The sequence below is a fragment of the Chrysemys picta genome, chromosome 2, assembly GCF_011386835.1.
Source record: "Chrysemys picta bellii isolate R12L10 chromosome 2, ASM1138683v2, whole genome shotgun sequence".
NCBI classification, from domain to species: Eukaryota; Metazoa; Chordata; order Testudines; family Emydidae; genus Chrysemys; species Chrysemys picta.
Window position 1 is genome coordinate 173719547 of NC_088792.1, and position 17625 is coordinate 173737171.

The 17625-nt window shown below is 44.0% G+C and overlaps 1 long non-coding RNA gene across 1 annotated transcript; it reads left to right on the top strand.

Moving 5' to 3' along the window:
- The first annotated feature begins 441 nt into the window (after positions 1-441).
- On the top strand, positions 442-17195 carry LOC122174702 (uncharacterized). Its single transcript, XR_006176871.2, has 3 exons — positions 442-927; positions 7582-7695; positions 16592-17195. It is a non-coding gene; the product is annotated as an uncharacterized LOC122174702 (long non-coding RNA).
- The last annotated feature ends 430 nt before the right edge of the window (positions 17196-17625 follow it).

Genomic DNA, 17625 nt, shown 5'->3' on the forward strand with positions numbered 1-17625 from the left:
ATGCTTTTTGTTACACCTGTTTTTGTTCTTTTTATAGAAGTTGTTCCGTTATTTTTCCACTTATTCAAAACTTACAAAGGTTTCACTTACAATATGAAAAAAGATATTGTTCATAATATCTCAAAAGTAGTAAAATTTTATAATCAAATGTAAATCAGTTTATACAATTTATTATCATGTCACTTATGTAAAATAACATTACACTTTCCATTTAGAGGGTGAGATTTTCTGAAGTGCTCAGCACTGGCCTATCTCTGTTCCCATTGTTCTTATTTATTTGTGTAACCCCCAAGGAGATGACATAGATTCCTGGGACTCTGTCTGCTGGTAGCTCAGGGAGAGGCACACTGTCCCTGGTAGGGAGTGGGAGTCAAGGCAGACTCAGAGTCCGCCCAGCAACCAATAGGACAGGCCCTCCCAGGGAGAAGCCATTTTGTAGTCAGTCTGGAGCCAGCCAGGAAAAGGGCAAGACTGGCTGTGTGGGGAGCTGGTGAGTCCCAGGCCTGCATGCAGAGTTCCCCCTGAGAACAGGCCTCTAGGGACCCAACAGCAGATTCCTCAGCTGGGTTTTTCCTGCCCCTCTGATTCCCAATTTGTAGCGTTTGCTGGGAAATTTCCCCAGCCAGACTGAGTTTGCACTCCAGCTCCCTAGGTGAGATCAGTCAGCTCTGCTCTGTCTGCTAGTCCAGGGAAGCTGCCTGTGGAGTGTGTGACTTGAGGCTGGGCTAGGAGGCTACAGTTTGGATGTTAGTGTAGTTGTATAACCTACATCTTGAGCCCTGCATCCCTTTGTGGTGAGGGGAAATCCTGGGATCGATGCCGCCTGATTCCTGACTGAGGAGGATCCCTGCCAGCGGACAGCAGCCCCTCTGCAGTGACTGAGGAGTCCAGCGTTATCTTCGAACTTGAGGATCATTCATGGAGTTTGTGAGTGCACCATCTTTTAGTTAGTTAGGGAATTTGTTTTGGGGACCCCCTACTCCCTGAACTGTGTCCTCAAGCCAGGGAGTCAGGGTTTGAGGATTTTATAACCTGCTGCATATTACACCTGTGGAGGGATTTACCACCTCCTCCCACTTGTGAGTCCTTTGGGCTGTACTGAACCCAGTCAGCCCCACTGCTAAAACACTGCAGAGGAGAATTTTGTTAGGGTTACCATATTTCAACAATCAAAAAAGAGGACGGGAGTAGCCCCGCCCCGGTCCTGTCCTAGCCCCGCCCCTGCCCCTCCCACTTCCTGCCCCCTCAGAACCCCCAACCCTCCCCCCCCACTCCTTGTCCCCGTGATTGCCCCCTCCTGGGACCCCTGCCCCTAACTGCCCCCCAGGACTCCACCCCCTACGTAAGCCTCCCTGCTCCTTGTCCCCTAACTGCCCCCTCCTGAGACCTTCCCCACATCCTAACTGGCCCCATAGGACCCTACCCCCTACCTGTCCCCTGACTGCCCCAACCCTTATCCACACCCCCACCCCCTGACAGCCCCCCCCCAGAACTCCTGACCCATCTAAACCCCTCTGCTCCCTGTCCCCTGACTGCCCCCTCCTGGGACCCCTGCTCCTAACTGCCCTCCAGAACCCCACCCCCTACCTAAGCCTCCCTGTGCCTTGTCCCCTAACTGCCCCCTCCTGAGACCCTCCCACCCATACTCTGACTGCCCAAAACCTTACACCCCCAACCCCCAGACAGCCCCCCCCAAACTCCTGACCTATCCAACCCTACCCCTGCTCCCTGTCTCTTGACTACCCCCTCCAGAACCTCCCTGCCGCTTCTCCGACCTCCTGGCCCCCTTACCGTGCCGCTCAGAACAGAGTGCTGCAGAGCAGCGCGCTCGGCAGCAGGGGGAGGGGAGCAGGGGGCAGAGCTCCAGACTGCCGGAGGCCCGAGGCGAACGGCCGGCCGGCGATCTGCGAATACAGGGATGGGGAGAGAGGAGGGGAGTGATCTCAAGTTGCAGGGGAGAGGAGGGGGAAGTGAAGGAAGGGCTCTGGCTGCCGGAGCCCCGTGCGAGTGGCACGATCCGGCTGGCTGCCCTGTAAGCCGCGCACGCTCTGCATGGGGGGAAATCCAGACATTGACAAATTCCCCCCCGGACGCTATTTTTAACTCAAAAAAGCCGGACATGTCCGGGGGAATCCGGACGAATGGTAACCCTAATTTTGTGGTTATAGGTTATCAAGGGCCCCAGCAAAGTATGCATACCAACGGGACACTAATTTTACATTTGCTACATCAAGTCATGGGTATTTTCGGTGTGGGCACTGGTGACCCTAAAAATAGTATTTCATCCTGTTATCTTATATTTGTCTCCTGTTTAATATAATTATTGTGCTGAATATATTTTTGTGTGTTTGTGTTGTTTCTTGGAAGTCTCCAACTATCTGGCAAGTAAGTGGGGATTACTCTTTAGTTAGAATTTTCCGCCCAAGCTGCCCTGGTGACCATGCCAGGAAGGAGCAAGGGGGGTTGAGGCACCGCCAAATAATTTCATAGGAAAAAAAGAAAGAAGATACACCCTGCTGAGTGGATGGCAGGATCCAAAAGAACCCAGACCCGTCCATCAAAACCTGTAAGCGGATTGGCATTAAAGGAGGTAACCAGGTGGAGAGGGGCACTACATTTATATTGCAGGAGCATCTAAAAACTCCAACTTCATTGTGCCAAGCACTGAAGAAACATATAAAAAGACAGACCCTACCATGAAGAGTTTACAATGTAAGTAAAACTTCCATTGCCTTCAATGGAGCAGAATTAGGCCAATACTGAGTGCTTTAGAAAATCCCATCCTGGATATCTTGGATTCTATAAGGGCTTGGTTCAAAGCCCATTGAAATCACTGGAAAGACTGCCAATGAGTTCAATGGGCTTTAGGGTAGGCCCATACCCATTCCATCAGGTGACAATGCTGACCAAGTGATTTTCAACAGTTTTCCTATTCAGAGACATCACATCAGCCTCTCCGTTAATTCTCTCTTTTGGGGGCCTTGGATCTAGCTGTTACATAAATGGATTCATCAATAGAAGTGATGGATAGAACAGTCTTCAAATATGTGTAAGCAGCATCTGAATGAACTGTCACCGGACAGCTAGTTGGGGAGGGACTTCAGGAGCAAATTGTATTTACATGAACACCAGGGCTGGCGCAACCCATTAGATGACCTATGCGGTTGCCTAGGGCACTACAATTTGGGGGGGCGGTGACCTTCCGCCGCCTAGGGCGGCAGAAAAGCTGGCGGCGCTCCTGATGAACACACTTACTCTGCGTAGGAATCTAGCAGACAGGATTTATGTAGTGATCAAATTTGGCTGGTGTTGGGTTACAAATCACTTTAGTACTGAATGCAGGGGTAGTGAAATGTTAATCAGTGTTGTTGTATTTATTGTCTGAGTAAACGGGTGCAGAACTTTGCTTAACCCAGGGGTTGGCAACCTTTCAGAAATGGTGTGCTGAGTCTTCATTTATTCACCCTAATTTAAGGTTTTGTGTGCCAGTAATACATTTTAACGTTTTTAGACGGTCTCTTTCTATACGTCTATAATATATAACTAAACTATTGATGTATCTAAAGTAAATAAGGTTTTTTAAATGTTTAAGAAGCTTCATTTAAAATTAAATTGAAATGCAGAGCCCCCCGGACCGGTGACCAGGCCTGGGCAGTGTGAGTGCCACTGAAAATCAGCTCCTGTGCCACCTTTGGCACGCGTGCCATAGGTTGCCTATCCCTGGCTTAACCTGTCCCAAATGAAGGGGTCACCCTCAGCTGAAAGGACCTCAAATGCCAGACCCCTGTGAAGGAGGGGGAGGCAGGGGCAGATAGGGGTCCCAGGCAGGAGGTGTGGGCTTTCCCTAAGGATCCCTGGTCTGGTTTAACTTGTTCCTCCTCACTGTTCATAGATAGAGCTAACTGGGCTCCATTAGGAGCCTTTTGTTATTTTAAGTGTTTAAAAGAACTGACAATCACTTGTGGTGGGACAGTATCTCTGCCCAATCTCAGAGCTGAAAATCACTAGAGCTGGGTAGAACCTGGAGACTGACCTGCAGAGGTCACAGCAGAGAGGCAGGTGGCAGAAGGTGACCAGCAAGTGGAACGGCAGCTGGCAAGGCCGCCAGCAGAGTGGAATGAGCAGGTGGCAGGTTGGCCAGAGGAGCGGAATGAGCGGCAGGCAGGACGGCCAGCGGAGAGGAACCGCGGCTGGAGGGGCAGCCAGCCAGAGTGAGTGCTCAGATGGCAGAGCAAGCAAGCTGACTTCTTCCCTGGGTGGGAGGTGAACTTACACAGATGTACCTCTGAACCCTGGGTCCTCACTGACCAAGCACAACCACTGTGAGTGGGGTCTGGTGAAGGAGCAGAGAGGGGCACAGAAAAGGAACTTTTGGTTGTAGAACTCAAGAACATGAGGCAAAAATCACTGTCCCATGCATTCTGCTCAGTTTTATGATTATGAATCCTGCTTGTGGCATTTTCCCTAATTAATGTCAGGAGACTTCCCTCCTTTCCTTAAAAGTTTTTTTTCTACACTCAGACTCTTTGCTTGCGAGTGGGGAAGTATTGCCTCTCAGAGGCGCCCAGGAGCGGTGTGTAATTTTCCCAGGTTATTGGGTGGGGGCTCGAGTTGGTTCTGTGTTATATTGTTGAAAAGGAACAACTAGATATTGAACCTGGCCCTGGTTGCTGCCAGTTCTATCTGGCAGAAGGGTTACATATGTAAAAGGTTGTTATAAAGAAGACAGTGATCGATTGTTCTCCATGGCCACTGACTGTAGGATAATAAATACTCTGCTTAATTTATAGCAAGGGAGATATAAGTTAGACATTAAGAAAAACTTTCTAACTATAAGGATCGTTAAGCACTGGAAAAGGTTACCTACTGAAGTTGCAGAATCCCTGTTATTGGAGGTTTTTAGAGACAGGTTAGACAAACGTGTCAGGGATGGTCTAGGAGGTTTACTAGATCCAGCCTCAACATAGGGAGGACGGACTAAATGAACTCTTTAGGTCCCGTCTATTCTATGAGTCTATAAGTGCTGAGCTGCCATAATGCCAATCAAATAGGAGGTGCAGATGCTCCACACTGCTGAAGATTAGAAGTCTCTCTGGTATAACTGTAGATGATGTATATATTGTTTTTACGCTAATGAAACAGCTTAGTCAATTCCACCCATCCTTACAATTATATAGATGAATATTAAATTAAGATTATGCTATAGGTTCAATAAATAGATAAAGCAGAATTGGTGCCTATTAAATGGGAAACTATTCTAAATTATCCAATTGTAAAGGCAATACCATGATAAATAGGTGTTTCATTGCAGCAAAGTATCAATTTGGAAGAGCGTAGTGCCCTAAGTGAAGATGATGGCCTTCATCCAGCTGATCAATAAGGACCTCATCCAAAGTCCATTGAGCTCAATGGGAGCTTTTCCATTGAGTTCAATGGGCTATGGATTGGGCCTCAATTGCATTGAAATTCTCTGTACGTCATTATTCCTCTTATAAACTGAAAATAAAACAGTGAAGAAAAAAATTAAGTAATTTTCTTATTGTGTGTTGAACAGATGCTCTGCCCATTGCCATGGATACAGTGCTCTTTTTGCAGTTCTGGTCTTTTCCTAAATATTGAGACAATCCAGTAACCAACAGGAAAGCAGGACTTAATTCTCAATATTCCCCTAGATTTATAATTGACAGCAATCCTATATTGGCACCTGGAGTGAATTTTTAAAAAGTCAGAAAAACTTGTCAGTTATTGTTTGGGTTTCAAATAAATCCTGTACCATCCTAGTCGCATTACAAAGACTTTGCAAATATAGTTCAGATTTTCAAATTTTAAGAGAGAGCAGTAGTGTTTTGGCCTGGCTCAAATTGCCAGACCTCACTTCACCTCAGAACAGAAACAGTTTTGGAACAACTGTTATGGAGAAATTACACACTATCCTTTACCAGCTGAAATCAAACATTAATACTAATCCAAAGCATTAACATACTGCTTTCATTGTCACTGGAAAACTTGGAATTGATTTACAGTCTCTGTATATTTAAACCAGAGTTTGGGTGGGGACGCATCAACAAGCTGTTGCTGGAGTAGGAGGTATACTGTTAAAGCTCTGCAGCGCCAATGATTTTTCCCTTTTTTTTAATTGCATTTGTCACTGTGGTTTCTGGAGCATAGTAGTCAGGATTTAAGCTCTGGAAATGGGTGCAGCCTAATTATGTCTAAAGATGAAGCTGAAAGTGAAAACAGTATTCAAGATAAACTTCCTGTCATTAAAGCTACAGTGCAGCAGGCAGCCTTCTTTTCATGATCCCACAGAGGATTCCAGAAATGTACTAATATTATCAATGATGAAGAGTTAATTGATGCAACACTGTTATCCTTGCAAGACACTATTACTTCAATGAACGTAGAGCTTCAGGATATAGAAACAAGAACATAGAACAAGAAGGCTGATATAGAAACAAAGGCCTCCTTGTGTGCCTTGCCTTCAAGAAATATGGCACAGTACTTTCAAAGACACTGTAACCACAGACATAAAGGGACAAAATCTGCCACATTTATGCAGATGGAGTAGTATCTTACACCTTAAGTAGTTCCATTGACTTGAATGGGATGATCCATGGAGTAAATTGCAATTCAGGATGAGTAAGTGCATCTAATCTGGCCCTTAAATTCCCATAAAATAAATTTAAAACTTAAGGATAACCAATGTTGTTATAGAAGCATTACAGAGTTTAGTTATAAACGCTTCTGGGCTGCCTTTAAAAAAAAAAAAAAAAAAAAAAAAAAAAAAAAACTGTCCTTAGCTGTAGGTTCCAGTAGTTAATGAGATCTATTAACTTTTTATTTTACTTCTACTATAAAGTTGTGCTCTTTAGGATGTATGAAACAATTTCTAGATATTTGAGATCTGTTGAAAATATACACATTTCCAATTTTCTAAGAAATATAGAGCAACACTTCAAAAAATAAACAAAATTTAGTAGAATAGCTAGTACAAATCTGCCATCTTAAGGTAAAAATGCCTGAGGCATTGCAGGGACCAAGAGCTACTAAGATTAACACTCTCTACTAATTGAAACTGGAGGTTTCTTAACTTCAAACTAGGATTATATGATCCACTATCAATCAAGAAGTTTAGCCAGCCAGGAACCAATAATGTCTTGTCTTCTTTGAGAGTATAAGAACATTGTCCAGAACCTGCTTGCTTTCTACGTACTTCTAGGTCTCAGTTCTAGGGAAAAGAGATTACATTCCATTCAGGTGCCCAGGTAAATATTAGTCTGTAAATATAACAACTTGCATAATGTGTAACAAAAAGTACGGTCAATTGTGGTGTTGCATTTTGTCCTCCCAGTTTATGTGACTATAGAAACTTCCCCTCCCTGCAATCATAAAAAGACACCTAATTGTTGGGCGTTGGCTGTTCTCCCCTGCCCACTTTTGGAGAGTGGGGGGTGGGGTGGGGGGAAAGCCTCAAAAGCCACTTTCGGTAAACTTCCAGCTGATGCCATAGTTTTCTTGTACCGTAAACAAGAAAAATGAAAACTAAACAAACTAAAATATTTGTTCCTTCTTCCTCTATAGGAGGACTCATTTCCCCCTTTTAAAGTGTCTAAAGGAATTAAACCAATATTGCTGCATGAAGACAATTATCAGAAGCACTATCTTCAGCAAATTGCACGGCAGAGCACTTTAAAGGTACCACTCCTTTTTGTTTAGTCCTGGAAAACTATGCAGCTCTGTGGGGGAAACGCAGGGAAATGTCACTGCCAGAAAATTTGTAAGGATGATAGAACAGAGAGGGGCAACACACAGTACTAAAAATAGTAAAGCTTAGAAAGCTATTCATACAAGGCAATAATAAAATACCCAGTAGAGCCACAAAATTACCATCTAAAAAAAGAGCGTTTGGAAGGACTTTAATAGAAAATTGCAGATTAAAAAGTTATTCTCTAGTCTTCACAATTCTATTAGTTACTGTCTAGAATAATGATGATTCCGTCCGCCCACAAGACATCAACTGTTATTTGCTTACATCCTATTATTCAAACAAGATACTTAGGAAAGCCACAAAAGTTGTGTATATGTTGCTTCAGGGATTTGTTGTACCTTGATTACTCTAATTTTTTTAAGAGGAATCTGTGAAGATTAGTGAGAAAGTAGACCTACCTCAGGCCTTGATCCTGCATGCAGTTATGCATGTGCTTATCTTTAAGCTTATGCATAGTCAGTGACTTCACTGGGACTGCTCAGATGAGTAGAGTTAAGCACATGAATAAGTGTTTGCAGGTAGTCAGGGCATGTTGTTTAACAAGAGGTTCATTTAAGCAGGTCCTTAATGTGGGGGTCAAGGAGATGCAAGCAGCCCTCCTCTCCTTCCTATAATGCTAAAATTACATTCAGGCTAGATGGATCTAGCTATTTTGAGAACCAAAATATACATATGTGTATTAAACACCAGAAGATGCTTCTCACTTTTTATTGACAGATGATATTCAACGGCTGAATAAAAATGGAAGATTTGTTAGTAAATATTCAGCTGAAATATCAGGGATAAATTTCTTTAGTACAGCTGCATTGTCTGATCCCTGTTACTAACATTTTAAGAACCATTATATAATTTTTGTATATGCTAATTATTTTGAAGTGGCATAATGTGGCATATTGGTTTAGCCACTTCAGATGCAATATTGGCCTTACTTCTCCAAATCTCTGGGTAATAATGTAAAAGATAACTAATCCTTCATCTTTCTTGCCTGGAAAAAGAGAATCCTTGGTACTATGCCAAGCAGGTGTGATGCCCAAACAGATGTGATGCTAAAATTCTTTGGGAGTTTGAAAGGGGATATTCTGGGTCAAGTTGCTGGATCCTGTCTTGTAAACTTTTTTCACTACAACCAGTACCCATTTGATGGATGTCACAGGAAATATGGCACATAGCTTTCAGGAGATGACTCCCAGGAGACAAAGATCAACCAATCAGAAAGATCTTATTTATAATTTACAGTAGAACCAGGCACTTGCTGCATATAACAGAGTTCAGCTTACTTAAAGTTCCAAAGCTATTAAACTGCCTCATTCTTAGGTTATGCTCCTCTATACTGGCAGAGATGAGGTAGTGATAGCTACCAACATCTTCAACCTAAATAGTCTTTAAAAATAAGTATTATAATGGATCTTTTCAGCATCGAAGTATGGCGCTCTAAGGATCTTTCTCTGTACGAAAAATATAAAATTAACAAAAGAGTGCCAGAAAGCTTATTCTTTAGATGAAGAAACTACATTTTCTATACACCCAGGAAGAACATATTATATTATTTTATTTATGTAAAAGGTCCCTCTAACAAATAATTAAGACAATCTTCATTTTGAAATTTTAGATTATTTAAAAAAAAAAAGTAGGTGATACCAAAAAGACTGATGTACCAAAATACTCAGATTCTTCCCTTGCATAGGATAGGAAATACTGGGTCAGGAAGAGAGCCAGCATAAGGACATCCCTGCTAAGAAACCAGAAAAAGGCAGCGCTTAGACCTGAACAACAGCTTAAAAGGCCCCTGCCATCTCATTTCTCTCCTCTGTCCCTCTTAGCAACCACAGACACAGCAGAGGACACACCCTGCCAGGGAACCAGAAACACCCAGCAACTGGAGCCTGAATGAGAGCTTGAAAGACTGCTTTGCAGTCACATTTCTCTGTTTCCTTTCAGCAGTAACAGACCCAGGGTAGGAGTGGCTTCTGTAAACAAATGACATCGCAACCACTGCAACTCTTTAAAATGATATAACTGCCTTCTGCTGATGAGAGACACCCAAAACACAGAGAAACTCTGTCCTCCTCCCCCGCCCCAGAGTCATTTGTGCTCCCTAACTACCAGCATGAACTGAGGCCAGACGTTGCACCTTGTCTCACCTTAAAACAACCAAAACCCTTTGCTTATGTAAATAGGTTTTTGTTTTTTTAAGCCTATTCTATTTAGGAACAAAGCGTGGACCTTTTCCACAGCACAGCACCCAGAGGTGTGGAGCAAACTTGCTATGCAGTGGCCATCTTCCCAACCCCAAGATCTGCACTAACAACAAGCACAAATAACACACAACTCTTCTCCAAACGAAATCAAAGATCAGGAAGCAACACGCTCCCTCCCCCCCCACCCCCCTTCTCACCTGTGGAATTCCACCAGGATCCGTCCTGTCTCCCATTTCTTTGAACATCTTTATGAAGCCACTAGAGGAGACAGAAACAGCATGGACTAAAATGCCAGCAATGTGCAAATGAGATGATACCCATCTCTACATCATCTTCACATCAGCTGCAAACCATCTCCCAGCTCTAATATTTTGACTAACTTCAGAAGCTAGATGAAAAGCAGCTGGCTGAATCTAACATCACACTCCACTCAGGATATCTGTCCTCAGATCATTAATGTAGACTGCCATCTTGATGTTTATCTCAACTCCTCACTACTTCTGGATTCTCTGACAGTTGTGGCTACAAAAAAGTATTTTCTAGATATATCTGGAAAGAAGGCTGTGCACCCTTTCTGTTGGATTTGGAATTAGGCTGGTGATCTACTTATTTGTGGCCTCCAAGCTTGATTATTGTAGTTCTTTGTATCTAAGGGCTGGTCCCCACTTAGTCCGGACTTCGGACTAAGGTACGCAAATTCAGCTACGTTAATAACGTAGCTGAATTCGAAGTACCTTAGTCCGGACTTACCGCGGTCCAGACGCGGCCGGAAGTCTCCCCCCGTCGACGCCGCGTACTCCTCTCGGCGAGCTGGAGTACCGGCGCCGACTGTGAGCACTTCCGGGATCGATCCGGGATCGATTTATCGCGTCTTAACCAGACGCGATAAACCGATCCCAGAACATCGATGGCGTGCCGCCGGACCAGCCGGTAAGTGAAGACTAGGCCTTAGTCTGAAAACACCAACCTTGAAAAGCTGAAGTTGCTCAGGACACAGTAACCCATCTGCTCAGCAGTGCAGACCGCAGAAAAGACAACTTTTCTGTGCTCTATGCTTAACTGGCTCTCAGATGAATACTAGGTCAAATTCCAGGTTTCAGATCTCATCTTCAAATCCCTCCATAGGACTGGCCCAAGGTACCAGATATAGCACTTCACCTTGCATGATCATGACTTCCCACAAAAGCTGAACCCACTGGAGCAATGGAACAGTCAATCTCAAGAGTCAAACTTGTATATGCAGGAAAAAGAGATTCTTGCCAACTAATCTGGAGCTCATGGGAGAGATCAGAATGATCATGAACAGGGCCGGCTCCAGGCACCAGCCTGGCAAGCAGGTGCTTGGGGCGGCCGCTCTGGTGAAGGGCAGCGCGTCCAGGTATTCGGCGGCAATTCAGCAGATGGTCCCTAACTCCCACTCGGAGCAAAGGACCTCCCTCCGAATTGCCGCCGCAGATCGCAATTACGGCTTTTTTTTTTTTTTTGGCTGCTTGGGGCAGCCAAAACCCTGAAGCTGGCCCTGATCATGAACACCAGCATGTTCACAGTAAAATGCAAATCCTACTTCTCTGACCTGCCTTCTGATCCACCCTTCAATAACACAATGTTATTTAAGAAAAGGAAAAGGGAAAACAAAACAAAAATCTATGCAAAACAAGCAGACTGCAGACTCTGCTGCCTACAGAGGAGGGAAGGGAGGAGAGAGAGAAATATCTATGTGTATACTTTATATTTTATGGAGATGCTCAAATACAGTGGTGTACAGGCCATATAAAAACATAGGTAGATAAATGGAAACACATAATGATTCAGCATGATCAGATGTGGCAAGACTATTAGTCAGGTGGGATTAGCTATTGCCATCTTCAATCAAATTTTAAAAATAGATCTTTCTTGTGTATGCCTCGTTTGTAATAAAGTGATTATCTTTCTCATGACCCAGTGCAAATTAGATGACTGTCTGTATATTGTATCCCTGTTAGCTAAAAGGCCACTACAAATCTTTAAGTGTTTCTAATGCACTCATTATCATCATAAAATTAGATGTGCATGATTCCTAGATTCTAACTGCAAAAGGACCTCAGCTCTGATGCTCGTTATAACTGCTGTACGGTCTAAGTAGGATCACATAGATGGTTGTTGTCCAGGAAAACATTGCTTGATCATTCTGTTCTCCAGTACTGGGGGAAGGCCTTTATTAATAGATGAGACTTACAATGTGACTTAAAATTGGCAAGATGATCCCAGGAAGCGCCCCATGCTGCCAAGGAAGGTGGGAAAAAACCCCAAGGTCACCTGTCAATCTGACGTAAGTAAAAATTCCTTCCCGATCCCATATATGATGGTCCATTTGACACTGAGCATATGAGCAAGAACCAGGCAGGCAAGCAAGCATCTGAAACAAAGAATTCTCAGTACTACCTCAGAGCACTGGCCCACCCTGTCCAGTGTCCCATCTCAAGAGGAAGGAGATTAAAAAAAATAACCCCATCACCCCACCCCACAGTATACATTGCCAGGAAGAGAAGTAAGACCCTTCCTGACCCTTACAGGTGACCGGCTGAAGCCCTGAGGGCTGAGATTTTTAAGAACATCAGATATGAACCGGAAGGGAACAGCAGGGCTTCTGAGACCTGTGCCCAATCAGACAATCCACGTATAAATTTGCCAAGCTCTATCTTAAACTAATTAAGTTGTTTGCCCCCCACAACTCTTATTGGGAGGCCGGTCCAAAACCTCACTTCTCTGATGGTTAGAAACCTCCTAATTTCCAGCCTAAATTTATTCATGGCCAGTTTATTCCCATTTGTTCTTGTGTCCACATTGTCCTTTAGCTCTTCACCCTCCCTGGTGTTTAACCCCCTGATATATTTAAAGAGAGCAATCATATCACTGCTCAGCCTTCATTTTGTTAGGTGAAACAAACCAAGCTCTCTTAGCCCCTCTCGTAAGGTTAGGCTCTCCATTCTGGAAAACTAATATGATGCAAATTCTAGAAGTTTTCATGGAAGGGAAGAAATGTGAATTAAGGAAATCTGGGTGGATCCAGGCTCCTTAAGGGGGTGCACTGAGGGTCTAAATACATAGGTTACATAGGTCTTCAAAAAGTTTCTTCAGTTCACCAAGGCAGGTATTGGGGTAAAAGGGAAGCTACTTTATGAATATAGTGTCAGAGTTGTATATTCTTACAATGAATAGTACCCTATACTTCAATTATCCCATTGGTTTCAAGGACAACATTTAATTTTTATATTTTAGACAAATTATAGTTTACTATTATATATACTTTTGTTGTTTAATTTAGAAATTTTATTTTGATATTATTTTTTTAGCCTGCTTCAACACTCCTTTCCTATTTTTGTACTTAATATAGCCCTTATCAGAGTATTAGACTGAAAATAATTTCTATTTATCTACTTTTACTGGACATAGTAGACCCGATTTTAGTTGAGATGACAGTACTACTATGCAAAAGTGAGGAAACAGGGTGAAACAAGACTGCCAACAGGACTGTTTTTTCAGTGTTATCAAAGGACCCAGGGAAATGTCCTTAGTCCTCATGGTTTTTAAACACTGAAAATAAAGGTTCATTTGGTGGCAGTGAAAATATAACTCATTTTACCCTGTACTGACATGATCCACCAAATTATATTGTGTGGCTGGTTGATAAGGATCAGAGGTTGTCCATCACACCAGCTTCCTTCCATTCATCCAGCTTCCCATTTCCTACAGATACTAGAACAGCTGGGAAACAACATCAAAACTGCATGGGCAAGAGACATAGAGCTGAGTGTGGTCAGCACATTGCTGGCATTGTAGCCCATGATGTCACACATTTTCTACCAGCAGTCTTGCACTGGTGTTGAACAGGAAGGGTCAAAAGCTATGGGCAAGAAAAGCAGCTATACATCTGCTAGGAATGATCAAAGCCAGCCTAAAGTGTACCCATCTGCCCCTGTGACGTCTTGTAAGCAAGTCTGCAGTACCTCCTTGATCAAAGGTGTCAAAGATAGCTAACAGGTTGAGGAGGAGGGGTAGCATGAAGATTTTTATTGACTAGTCAGGTTGGCTGTTGTCCAGTCCCATTCCTCAAGGGCTTTCCAACATAGTGGGGTGAGGGAGTTGCTGGTGCCAAACATTGTGATCTGGCAGAGTAACAGAACTATGCAGGACAACATATGTCTGAAAGCTCAGAGCCCATGCAGGACTTCCCTCATATGAAGAGATACACAAGAGCCTTTCAACATTTTTAAATGAAAACATTTGTCAAAATTGCCTTTTTTAAAAATGCAAAAAAGTCAGCATTGTCAAAAACTTCCATTTTCTCACATTTTTTTTCCTTTTTCCCCCCCCAAAATGCTTATTGCATATTGAAAATCTTAACAATTTTAGTTCACCAAAACCCAGATTTTCAGTCAATGAAAATGTTTTATAATTATTTCACTCATATTTTTAATTTTAAAAATGCAACCAAAAAAATCAAGATTTTTGAAAATTCTAGAAAAAACAAGTTTTCAGGTTTCAACCAGCTTTAATACTGATGTCAAGTTTGGTTGTTTGGAGAAAGGATCTTGTTCCAAGAAAGTGGAAGCTTTTTTTGTGAGCACTTCAACATAAATGCAATGCTTCCATCGTTATTGCAACAAGTGGCATTCAGAACTCCATTCCTTATGTTAAATTGTTTATTGGGATACAAGTACAGAGAAGCTACCATGCCAGTCTTCCCTTTTAGCCAAGTTGCTTCACTGATTTCCCATAGCAATGTTTTCCAAAGAACACCATGATCTAGTGATTAGAATACAAGACTGGAAATTAGGCTCCCTGTGTTCTCTTCTCAACTCTGCCATTGGCTATCTGAACGACCTTGGACAAGAAGATTCCCATCTCTGTCCCTCAGTTTCCCTGTCTATAAAACATGACATTTATTAAAGTGTTTAGGATCCTCTAATATAAAAGGACTATATAAATGCAAAATACTACTTATTATTACTGCATGTTGCATAATCAGTCATGTTTTCTTACTAGTTTTTAAATATGAAATCAATTTCTTAGCCCTGGTCTACACTACGAGTTTAGGTCGATTTAACCCTTCACCCGTCCACACAACGAAGCCATTTTTGTCGACTTAATGGCCTCTTAAAATTGATTTCTGTACTCCTCCCCGATGAGGGGATTAGTGCTGAAATCGACCCTGCTGGGTTGAATTTGGGGTAGTGTGGACGCAATTCAACGGTGTTGGCCTCCGGGAGCTATCCCAGAGTGCTCCATTGTGACTGTTCTGGACAGCACTCTCAACTCAGATGCACTGGCCAGGTAGACAGGAAAAGCCCTGCGAATTTTTGAATTTCATTTCCTGTTTGGCCAGCGTGGTGAGCTGATCAGCACAGGTGACCATGGAGTCCCAGAATCGCAAAAGAGCTCCAGCATGGACCGAACGGGAAGTACTGGATCTGATCGCTGTATGGGGAGATGAATCCATGCTATCAGAACTCCGTTCCAAAAGACGAAATGCCGGAATGTTTGAAAAAATCTCCAAAGGCATGAAGGACAGAGGCTATAACAGAGACTCGCAGCAGTGCCGCGTGAAACTTAAGGAGTTGAGGCAAGCCTACCAAAGAACCAGCGAGGCAAACAGCCACTCCAGGTCAGAGCCCCAGACATGCCACTTCTATGATGAGCTGCATGCTGTTCTAGGGGGTGCCCCTACAACTACCCCAGCCCTGTGCATGGACTCCATCAATGGATTCTCCCGCAACAGGGATATGGATTTTGGGGACAAGGAAGATAGTGCACAGCAAGCAAGCAGAGAAACTGTTTTCCCCGACAGCCAGGAACTGTTTTTCACCCTGGATCTAGTACCCTCCCAACCCATCCAAGATGGGCTCCTGGACCTTGTAAATATAATACATGGTTTAAAAGCAAGTGTGTTTAATGATTAATGTGCCCTGAAGACTTGGGATGCATTGGCGGCCAGTACTGCTACTGGAAAAGTCTGTTAACGTGTATGGGGATGGAGCGGAAATCCTCCAGGGACATCTCAGTGAAGTTCTCCTGGATGTACTCCCAGGGTCACCTGGTTGAAATAGGGGAATTTTATTAAGGGGACATTCAGAGGTGGCCGTTCCTGCTGGGCGGTTTGCCTGTGGCTTAACAGAAATCATCCCCGCTGTTACCCACGCAGTGGGGCGAGGGGTGAAGCGATCATCCCAGAGAAGTGGGGGGGGAGGGTTAGTTGGGTTTGTGCTGCACGTTAACCTGAAAACCGCAGCCCCTCCTTTTAAATGTCCAACCCATTTTAAATGGCCAACCCAACAGGTGCTTGGTATGGGAAATAAGGGTACTGCTGTTTGAAACTAACCTTCATAAGGTGTGGGGATGAAGAAGCCAAAAGACTGTGGCTTACCATGTCTGCCTGCAAGCTGAATTCTGTTGCCCACCGGCCCTGCGTGTGTGATCTCACACACCAAACCAGCAGGCCCTCAATATAAGAGGCAAAATGCGACCTTGTAAAGAAAGCACACAAGCTATGTAATATTAACAGCTTGGTTCACCATGAAAGAGTCTACCCATTGTTCTCTAAAATGTGTCTTTTTAAATACTACTCTCCCTTTTTTTCCTCCTGCAGCTGCAAATGTTTCAATTCTTCCCGTATCATCTCCGTCCCAGAGGCTAGTGAAGATTAGAAGGCGAAAAAACTGCACTCATGATGAAATGTTCTCTGAGCTCATGCAGTCCTCCCACACTGAAAGAGCCCAGCAGAATGCCTGGAGGCAGACACTGTCAGAGTGCAGGAAAGCACAAAATGAATGTGAGGACAGGTGGCGGGACCGAGAGGAGAGATGGCAGGATCAAGATGATCGGAGGCGTGATGAGAGGAGGCAGGAAGCAATGCTTAGGCTACTAGAGAATCAAACGGATATTCTCTAGCGTATTGTTGAGGTGCAGGAAAGGCAGCAGGAGCACAGACCGCCGCTGCAGCCCCTGTGTAACCAACCGCCCTCCTCCCCAAGTTCCATAGCCTCCTCACCCAGATGCCCAAGAACGTGGGGGGGGGGCCCTCCAGCCACCCAACCAGTTCACCCCAGAGGACTGCCCAAGCAACAGAAAGCTGGCATTCAGTAAGTTTTGAAGTGCAGTGTGGCCTTGTCCTTCCCTCCTCCCCTCCTCCGCCACCCCTCCCAGGCTACCTTTGCAGTTATCGCCCCATTTGTGTGACGAATTAATAAAGAATCCATGAATTTGAAACAACAATGACTTTATTGCCTCTGCAAGTGGAGATCGAAGGGGGGAGGGGAGGGCGGTTGGCTTACAGGGAAGTAGAGTGAACCAAGGGGGCGGGTTTTCATCAAGGAGAAACAAACAGAACTTTTACACGGTAGCCTGGGCTAGTGATGAAACTGGTTTTCAAAGCTTCTCTGATGTGCAGCGTGCCCTGTTGTGCTCTTCTAACTGTCCTGGTATCTGGCTCCGCATAATCAGCGGCCAGGCGATTTGCCTCAACCTCCCACCCCACCATAAACATCTCCCCTTTACTCTCACAGATATTGTGGAGCACACAGCAAGCAGTAATAACTATGGGAATATTGGTTTTGCTGAGGTCTAACTGAGTTAGTAAACTGCACCAGCGCGCTTTTAAACGTCCAAATGCACATTCTATCA